This window comes from Elephantulus edwardii, unplaced genomic scaffold (genome assembly GCF_000299155.1).
Source record: "Elephantulus edwardii isolate Elephantulus edwardi_28Jun2011 unplaced genomic scaffold, EleEdw1.0 scaffold00288, whole genome shotgun sequence".
NCBI classification, from domain to species: Eukaryota; Metazoa; Chordata; class Mammalia; order Macroscelidea; family Macroscelididae; genus Elephantulus; species Elephantulus edwardii.
Genome location: NW_006400038.1, coordinates 1,960,597 through 1,970,656, shown reverse-complemented (window position 1 = coordinate 1,970,656; position 10,060 = coordinate 1,960,597). Strand labels below are relative to the sequence as shown.

The 10,060-nt window shown below is 47.8% G+C and overlaps 1 pseudogene; it reads left to right on the top strand.

The window, feature by feature from the left end:
- The first annotated feature begins 3,281 nt into the window (after window positions 1–3,281).
- Window positions 3,282–10,060, top strand: part of LOC102846767 — a 57,056-nt pseudogene continuing 50,277 nt past the window's right edge.

The following is a 10,060-nucleotide window of genomic DNA, read 5'->3' as shown; positions in this document are numbered from 1 at the left end:
TCTAAACATCTTTTGGCAGAAGCATGCAACAAAACAAAATACGTGGTGCATTTAGGATGTTGGTCCTCTTGTGCATGCTGCCACTGTTAAGGTCATCAGACTCACAGTGACTTTCAGCAATCCATTGCATAGGTAATCGTCCTCTTTGGCTTTTTCAATGCATAGGCAATTGTCTTCTTTGGCCTGTCTAAGGAAACCCAAACCTGCAGATGGCGGGCATGCATCCCATCCCCCACCTCCTACGCAGGTGGCCAGCGTGGGCGCGTGCCCCACCTCTAGCGCAGGAGGCCTGCAGGAGGCACGCAGCCCTCCCAGCGCAGGCAGCCGTTGGGGGTGTGCCTCCCCATCCTGCTGCACGGGTGCTCGGTGGGTACATGGCCCCTCTTGTGCGGGCCGCCGGAGGGTGCCCGCTTCCCCCACAGCCACCATCCTGGCTCCAAGAATTCTCTCCAGTACAAGACCACCTTGTGGCGGTGTGGTGGCTTCACTGTACCAGTCTTGAGGAGGGCCAGTGCCCAGCATCTGTCCTGGGTGAGGGAATCTATTCGTTCAGGCTGTGGAAGCCTCATGGAGCTGCAGCAGCTGTCCGGCATGGCACGGGCTCTGCGGGGGGAAGGGGGGGGTTGGGAGCCACGAGACTCACCCATTTCTCCTTGGGAATCCTTGAATTCCTGTTGTTGAGCCTCGATCTTCACTGAGGGCCAGTCATCAACTGTTTAAGTGTTCAATTATCAATAAGCCAATGTCTGTGGAAGGCCATAATGGCCCTGCTTTAAGTGGTTCGCTACTCCCGCAGCTCACCACCCTGTCTCTGCCTCCACCACCATCTTGGATCTCCAAAGTTTATAATTTTATAATTTATAATTTTGTTGAGTTCTTTTTTGGTGTCATTGCTTGTTAATTTGGTCCATCCTGCTTTCTGTGGCACTTCTGTAAGAAGCACATCTCTCACTGTTCCCTGCAATGCTGGTCTTGTTTTTACAAACTCTCTTAGATTCTGTTTTTCTTGGAATATCTTGATCTCTCCTTCATATTTGATCTACAATATTGCTGGGTACAGTTTTCTTGGTTGACAGTTGTGTTCTTTGAGTTTCCGATATATGTCCTTCCACTGTCTTCTTGCTAACATGGCTTCTGCTGAAAAATTGGCACTTAATCTTATCTGCTCCCCCTTATAGGTTACTCTTTGTTTCTCCCTTGCTGCTTTCAGAATTCTCTTCTTATCTTTGGTTCTGGAAAATTTAACTATGTTTGCCTTGGTGTTTTTCTTTTGGGATCTGTTCTGTATGGTGTTTGCTTAGCTTATTGAATATATATTCTCTCATTCTTCATTATGCCTGGGAAGTTTTCTTCAAGTAACTCTTCCACAACTTTTTTGTTGCCTTTACTTACATCTTCCTGTTCTGGGATTCTGATGATGTGCATGTTGTTTCTCTTGATGATGTCCCACAATATTCCTAGGTTTTCTTCTTTTTCCTTAATTTTTGAGTCTGATATTTTTCTCTAGCTGATCAGTGGTGACAATACTATCTTCTATTTCACTGGTTCTCTGTTCCATCTCAACTTTGTTCATGTGTCCCTCCATCATGTTGACAGCATTTGAAACATTAGATTTTATCTTTTTTTATTGTGGTTTCTTGTTTTTCCTGAGCCTCTAATGTCTCATTTGTTTTATTTGCATTGTTTTGGATTTTTTTTTTAGCTCCTCCTGGTTTTTGCTTGCAGTGTCCTCTAATTCTTCAAGTTCGTCTTTAACCCATTGAAAATATTCCATCATTGTTCTTTTAAATTCTGTGTCAGGAAATTGCATCAGAACTTCTGGCTTCAGGAAATCCATTGACACTATATCACTTTTGGGAAGTGATTTCTTGCTCTGGGCTTTTATTAGCTGTGAAAAAAGCCTACTTTTGTGACATTGCTGTGGTAGAGTTTTTTATGCCTGAGGCAATAGCCAGTTCTTAATCTGAAGTCACTGCACCAGAAGCAGGTTGGGCAGGCACTCGCATGGATGCACAGATGCATGCAGGGGAGTAGGGGATGCACACACAGATGCACGCAGGTTAGAGGAAGCATGTGTGGGAACCTGAATGGAAAACTGAGAAGCCTTGGTTTTTCCTTCGAGAACGGGGTCTGCCACCTCAAGTTGAGCTCCAGTTGTCTCACTTTCTCCTGATTAAGATGAAGGGGTCCCACGTGGGCGAGCACTCACCAGTGATCTCCGCCCCCCCCCCAATTACCTCACTCAAATTCCTGATATCCTACTTATTCTTGATGTGTGGGTCCTACCACGGCTTGCTGCTCTCCACCGAGGCTCGTTGCTCCATGCAGAGGGTCACTGCTCCCCACTGAAGCTCACTGCTCCCACCAACACATACTTCTCACCACCAAGACTCCCAAACTCAACCTCTTTTATTTCTTAGTTATCTGTGTCTTCTCTTTCTTTGCTTTTGTTAATTTATCAATAGTTTGTCTATTTTATTTACCTTTTTGTAATACCAGCCGCTGATCTTGTTTATTGTTCACATTATCTCTTGAACAGCTACTACAGACCTTACTCCAGTTGTTTGCTGCTCTGGCTGGTAGAGACTTTATGGACAGCAGAATGAAGAACATACAATTTCCAGTATGTTCAAAAATCCGTTTTTGGTTCCTGTTCCAATCCATCTCATAAGGCCTAGCCCCCATCCTTGTCTCATTATGTCCTTTCCCAGTCCATGATTCCCTCCTTAGATTGTGTCCTAAGTAAGCAGGCCGGACAATAATCTTGTTAGCAGCATAGCCCACTGTGGACTACCAGAGCTCACCAGAGCTCCTTGGGATAGACAATTTTCTGCTATGATCCATAATGAAAATGCCATTGGCTAATTTTCAAAAGTAAACTCCTGAACCTTTTCAGTCTGGAAGCTCTGGTAAAATCTTCTCACCATGGGTGAAACTGTTGGTATTTGAAATATTAATAACATAGCTTCCACTTCATAGCAATACACATGTTACCACAATATGACAGATTAACAGACAGTGGTGGGTTAATACACAAAGGGTAGTTTTTGTAAAGCTGAAATGACAATTGTTTCTGTTGTTCTTATGTACCATCAAGTCACCATGAGTTGGAATTGGCTGGTGGGCTGCATATGTGTTAGGGGTACATTATTAAAGGACACTTTGGAGAATGATCGGGGTCCCAGGTGCGCCTTGGTGCAGCCCGGGCCCCTCGGGCAGCTTGGGGTTGGGGGGTGGGGAAGTGGGGAGCGCCAAACCCCACGCCCCTGCCTCCCCGCCCCATGGACTATTCGTATGATGAGGATCTGGATGAGATGCACCTCATGTGTGGGGACAAGGTGTCAGGCTACCACTACGGATTGCTCACGTGCAAGAGCTGCAAGGGCTTCTTCAAGTGCAAGGTGCAGAACAACAAGCACTACACATGCACTGAGAGCCAGAGCTGCAAGATAAACAAGAGGCAGTGCAAGCGCTGTCCCTTCTGCTGCTTCCAGAAGTGCCTGACGTGGGGATACACCTAAAAGCTGCGCATGCTGACCGCATGTGGGGAGGCCGGAACAAGTTTGGGTCCATGTACAAGCGAGACCAGGCCCTGAAGCAACAGCAGAAGGCACAGATTTGGGCTTATGGCTTTAAGCTGGAAACAGGTCCCACCACCACCTCCTCCCCCACCGTACTATAAGCTGCCCCATGGCTTGCATGCACCTGAGCCCAAGGGCCTGAGCCCTGGTCGACCTTCTGGGATATCGGGAGACTTTGGAGTCCCTGCCTTTCCCACGGCAGTGTGCAGCATCCATGAGCCTCTGGATGGCTACCTCTACCCTGCCTTTCTTGGTCACACCATCAAATCTGAGTACCTGGAGCCCTACGCTAGCTCCCCCACAGCCTGGGCCACCCTATGTCTACCCAGAGCCCTTCCCCAGAGGTCTTGGGGTACCTGAGCTCGTTCTGCAGCTGCTGCGGCTGGAGCCAGAGTAGGACCAGGCACGGGCTTGTATCACTGACTGTCTGAAGGAGCCAGCCAAAGGCCGCCTGGAGCAGTCTGCACTGTTCAACCTCCTATGCAGGATGGCTGACCAGACCTTCATCTACATTGTCGACTGGGCATGTAGGTGCATGGTCTTCAAGGAGCTAGAGGTTAGACCAGATGACACTGCTGCAGAACTGCTGGAGTGAGCTGCTGGTGTTCGACCACATCTACTGCCAGATCCAGCATGGCAAAGAAGGCAGCATTCTGCTGATCACTGGACAGGAGGTGGAGCTGACTACAGTGGCTGCCCAGCCTGGTGCTGCAGGCACAGGAGCTGGTATTGCAGCTGCACATGCTGCAACTGGTCCACCAAGAGTTTGTCTGCCTCAAGTTCCTCATCCTCTGCAGCTTTGATGTGAAGTTCCTGAATAATCACAGCCTGGTGAAGGACATTCAGAAGGCCAATGCTGCCCTGCTGGATTACACCCTGTACGACTAAACACACTGCGGGGACAAGTTCCAGCAGATGCAGCTGTGCCTGGTGGAGGTGCAGGCACTGAGCATGCAGGCCAAAGAATACTTGTTGTCTCACTTACTTTGGACATTTTCAAGGGGAACCAGTCCTTGGAGAGAGACATTATACGGGGAAATGTACAAGGTCAGTAAAAGAAAGAAAGATCCTCAATGAGATAGACTGACACAGTGACTACCTCCATGAGATTGAGCATGACAGAGATTGTGAGGGTGGTGTAGGATGGGACACGTTTCAGATCTATTTATCACAGGGTTTGCTATGGGTTGTAGTGGACTTGATGGCATGTAACAACAAACAAAGAGTCTCAACACTGGACCAATTGGCAACATCATGATAGGCATTGAAGAGATTGTATTTGTTAACAATTTCAGCTTGCTTGGCTCCACAATCAACTCTTTGGCACTAACAGTTGTGCAATCAAAAGATGAATTGCATTTGGAAAGTCTGCTGACAGGGACCCCTTCAGAGTAGCAACGATGTCAGTCTGGAGACTAACATAGTCTTTGCAATTACTTTCTATGCATCAGATAGCTGAACAATGACAAAGGATGATAGAAGAAGAATCCACGCCTTGGAGTTGTGCTGGAGAAGAGTATTGAACATACCATGAACTGCCAAGAAAACACTCAAGTCTGTCCTGAAGAGGATGAAACCAAGCCGCTTCTTGAAGGCAAGAGTTTTGAAACTCAATCTCACATACTTTGGGCACATAGTCAGGAAAGGCCAGTCCTTGGGGCAGGACATCATGCTTGGAAAGGTGGAGGGACAGCATAGGATGAGATGGATTGACATAGTGACTCGGGTAGGGGGTAGATGTGACAGAATCAATGAGATTGACTCAGGATAGGACAAAATCCAGAGCTACTGTCCATAGGGTCACTATGAATCACAGGTGACTCAACAGCACATAACAACAACAACAACATACAGGGTAGCCACACTTTAGAATCAACTTGGTGGTGAAGGTTTCTTAATGGGAAGATCAAATTAAATCTTTGCAACTCAAGCCCCTGGCACAGGACTGGTACAGAAAAAGAGCAGTGTCCCCTACCTCTAAGTTGAGGTGGTACTCAGGCTGTGAGCCTTGGAATTCTGAGGTGTGTGCCTCTGTGTGGCTGCTGTGCCCTGACTTGCACACCAGATGGCATCCTGGCACCATGGAGATGCTGCTCCTGCTAAGGGAAGCCAGTGGGGCCTGCGGCATAGCAGGAAATGATGGGAAAGAGGTTCCTGGGGTCAGATACAGGGGTTTCAGTGTCTCAGGCTTGAAATCATCAAGAGGCCCAGCAAGGACAAGGAGGAGGAGATAAAAGGGTACTGGGACTGGTGCTGGATACACGTGGACCGAGGCCAGCGGAGGCCTTTTTGTCCCCTCTCTCCCCTGTGTGCCTGCTTCAGCATCTGGGTGATGGGTCTTCTGACACTCACTTTCTGGGGCGGGGGGAAGATGTGTTCAGGTTTCTGGCACAGAGAAAGCACCCATCAGTGTGTATTAATGTGGATTAGAAAGCATACCTCTGAGAAAGTCATAGACCAAGGAGGCCAAGGAAATCTCTGTTCTTTGTGCTGGTAATAGAGATCTCCCCAGTTATGATTTATTAAGTCTCTTGTACATGCCAGATACTTCCCTTTGCTTGGCAAACTCTGAGGGAGTGGTGTGGGTACAGGGCCCCCTCACAGGTGGCCCTATCATGGCCATGTGGCCCTGCGCCCCTACCACCTGTGTTTGCCTTGTCCAGTGGGAGAGAGAAACTCTTAAATAGTGATAAATGGTTACAGCAGAGTGATGGTGACTGCTGCCATGGCAGTGATTAGATGTTCTGTGCTGTGTGTGCAGGGTTAACAGAAGCCAGGGCGGACTCATTGGTAGCTAGAACAAGGATGGCAGCAATATGATAAGTGCCCAGATGAGAGGGACATTTAGAAGGCTGGGAGAGTATCTAGCTCAGGGATCTCTATCTCAATTTTAGATGACAGCAGTGCTCAGGAGAGTTTTCTTGAAGAAGCCAACTTGAGGAATGATTGAGAGACAACGGGGAGAAGTTATTTTGGTGTTAGGGGTTGAGGAGGCAGGGAGGCCACTTCTGACTTGGTTGGAATCCTCAGTGAGAGCCACAGTCAGGATGGTTGGAGCTTAGTGTCTGCAGAAGAATGAGCAAGGCCAGAAAGAATAGAGGAAGGACCAAAGAAACCAGCCCAGTTAGACGGAGGTTCCATGGTCATAGCAAGAGTATGGAACTTACCCAGACAGCTTTGAGCAAAAGTATGGCTAATGTGGTCAGATGGACTTAGATGGACCATTCTGCTGCAATGTGGGGATCACTAGAAGGACAGGCCAGAGGCTGGAGGACCAGAGGGGACCAAGTCTAGGGGCAGCTACCCAAGACCTTCTGGGGACAACCCTTATATGTAGTGCACCACTCAGTGACTCTCCTTTGTACTTCCTCTTGCCCCATTGCAGGTCTGAAAAGGGGCAGAATTATTATTCCCATTTCACAGTTGGGAATAGGGGCCCAGAGAGATGAAGTGACATGCTCAGATGCACCTCTGGTTTCTCAGTGCCCTGCCCTGAGAAGCCACCCTTCCTTGTCACTGTCCCCACAAGTGGCTGCTGTTATTACCATGTTCACCACCACCCTTGCCCATCTTGTGCTGTCCTGCCTGGGAGTTGACAGAGCAGACACCGACGGACCATTCCTCTGAGGGCCTCTGGAAAAGGAGCAGCTTCTGTCCCTCATTCTCCTTGAACAGAACATCTAGAAGCCAGGTCCTCCTAGGGAGTGGGGCAGAGAGCTTGAGGCCAGAGCCTTCTAGGGAGTGTGACAGGGAGCTCAAAGCCAGGTCCTCCTAGGGAGGTGGGGGGAAGAGGAGCTCAAAGCCAGGTCCTCCTATAGGGAGTGGGGCAGGGAGCTTGGATACAGGGCCTCCTGTAGGGGTGGGGCAGGGAGCTTGAAGTCTGGTTCTTCTAGGGAGTGGGGCAGGGACCTCAAAGTCAGCATCTGAAACTATCCTGCACCTGCACTCCTCTGAACTCTTCTGATAGAAAATAGTAGGCTCCCAGCTACGGGATCTCACAGAGGTTCTGGGTTCTGATTACAAGGACTGTTGGAAATCATCCTTATTTAATGGAATTAGAGGGTCCAGTCTTGCAGGGGCTCAGTGAGAAAGGCTCACTCTTAACAGAGAGTACCTGAGGCTTTTCTCAAGGATTCCTCCTTTGCAACCCTGGTGTTTCAACCAAAATGGGCTTTAGAATCTCCCTGATGCTCACTTTAATGAAAAGTAACCGTCCTCCTGGAGCCACTGGACTGGCTTTCCTTTCCTTCCTTGAAACATTTGCTGAGTCTCTGAACTGGAGCCTGGAGCCCGGTTAATTGAAAGTTGCACATGAGCCCTCTTGGGAGGTAACGAAGAGAAACACAAGACGGCGCTGAATTCAGACCTTTCACACCAGGAGGGGCCTATGAGCCTGAGATAGGGTGAGGAGAGTGTAGGCTGAGAGCCTTGAGACAGCACCTGCACCGAGGGAAGAAACCGCCAGGCACCAGACCGTGATAAAAGCCCAGATTTCAATCCTAAATAACCCATGTGTATGGTGTTCATTTTCTTCAGAAAATAACCAAGCAGAGCAAAATGAAATGTTCAGGGTGCAGCGATCCCCTCAATCAGCTGCAGAAAAATCATTGCTAACACCTGGCATATAGAGCTTCCTGGAACAGTTGGGGTATTTTGCACGAACCACTGATTTTATTGCCCTTCCACCTACACAATAAAAAGTGATAGATGCTTATTGTAAACATCTTGGAGAATAGTTTGTAGAAGTATGAGGAAAAATTTCAGCCACGTACCATGACTTTGTATTTCAAGGACATCTCTGACAGAGAGCATTTGTAGCTTGGTATAGTCTCCTGTCCTCTGATTCTCAGGTGCATATTGGGGCTGACAACACCTGTCTTGCTTGCCTGGAAATGTGGTTGCAAGAGCTGAATGCCTGTGTTATGCCCGATAAATCAAGAGACATACACCGAAGAATTACAGGTGAGGTCCTTTATTAGCTGTACAGTGGGGTTCCCAGCAACACAGCAGGATCACCTAACCCCTAGTGTTGGCTAGCAGGTTTCACACTCTTGCTTGCCCCAGGTGTTGGCTACTTGCTACAACATTCTGCTATTGAAACATTTCAAGGGCACAGTGATATATTCAAGGGTGCATGGACAACATTTTGCTGTTGAAACATTTCAAGGGCACAGTAATATATTCAAGAGATAAGGAGTGCAAAACATTCTTGGGTTCAATAGCCGTTACTGTTTGGGAAAGCAGTTCAAGAAAAAACTTTAAGGATCTAGGCAAAAATTTTCCACACAGGGGTTCAGTTTCTCAAAAGGAGTACTACACAAAACAGAGTCTGTCTGGCTTCATACCTGTTAAAGAACTGAGAATGTAGGAGGGCTGTTGCTTCTCTGTTTTGGTGGGTCTCAGACTACAAAGAGAAAATGACTCAGTCTAGGGAGTCTTCCTACAGGAAGTGGCATCAAATCTAAGACTTGCAGGAATAGAAGGAGTTAGATACTTGAATGTCTCAAAGTGCTCACCCATATGTTCCTTTAAAGAAAGATTGGGTGATTTATCTCCCCCAAAGTTAGCAATGAAAATCTCATAGAACGCAGTTCTCCTCTGACACATATGGGGTCCGCAAGAATCAAGATTGGCTCAATGGCAATTGATTTTGTTTCCTACAAAACTAGTATATCAACTTAGGGGTTATTGTTTTGTGCTGTCCAGTTAACTACAACTAATAGCAACACTGAAAACAGTGGTGTCTCTCTGGAGACCAAGGTGTGTCTGATACAGGCCATGGTCTTTGCAATCTCTTGTTGTGCGTCAGAGAGCTAGACAATGACTAGGGAGGATAGAACGAGAACTGATGCCTTTGGGCTATGGTGCTGGAGAAGAGTATTGAGGGTACCATGAATTGCTAGGAAAACAAACAGGTTCATCCTAGAGAGGGTAAAACCAGGCTGCTCCTTGGAGGCAAGGATTCTGAGGCTTCGTCTGACATACTTTGGACATGTTGTAAGGCGGGACTGGTCCCTGGAGAGGGATATCATGCTTGGGAGGGTGGAGGGACAGCACAGGAGAGGAAGGCCCTCTATGAGGTGGATTGATTCAGTGACTGGGATAATTGGGATGGGAGTGTCAGAGACAGTGCGATTGGCACAGGACAGAGCAGAGTTTAGAGCTGTTCTACATAGGGTCGCTGTGAGTCACAAGTGACTCAACAGCACATAACAACAACAACAACAATAGCAACACAATGAACAACAGATTATCTTCCCCTATCCTCTGTCATCCTCACCAACAATGAGCTCATTGTACACTCAATGTGTCAATCTGTCTTGTTGAGAGTTTTCCTCTTTCACTGATCCTCCACCTTTCCAAGCATAATGTCTTTCTCTAAGGAGGCCCCTCCGGACAATGTTGTTGTTGTTGTTATGTGCTGTCGAGTCATTTGCGACTCATAGCCACACTATGTACAACAGCCCTAAACCCTGCTC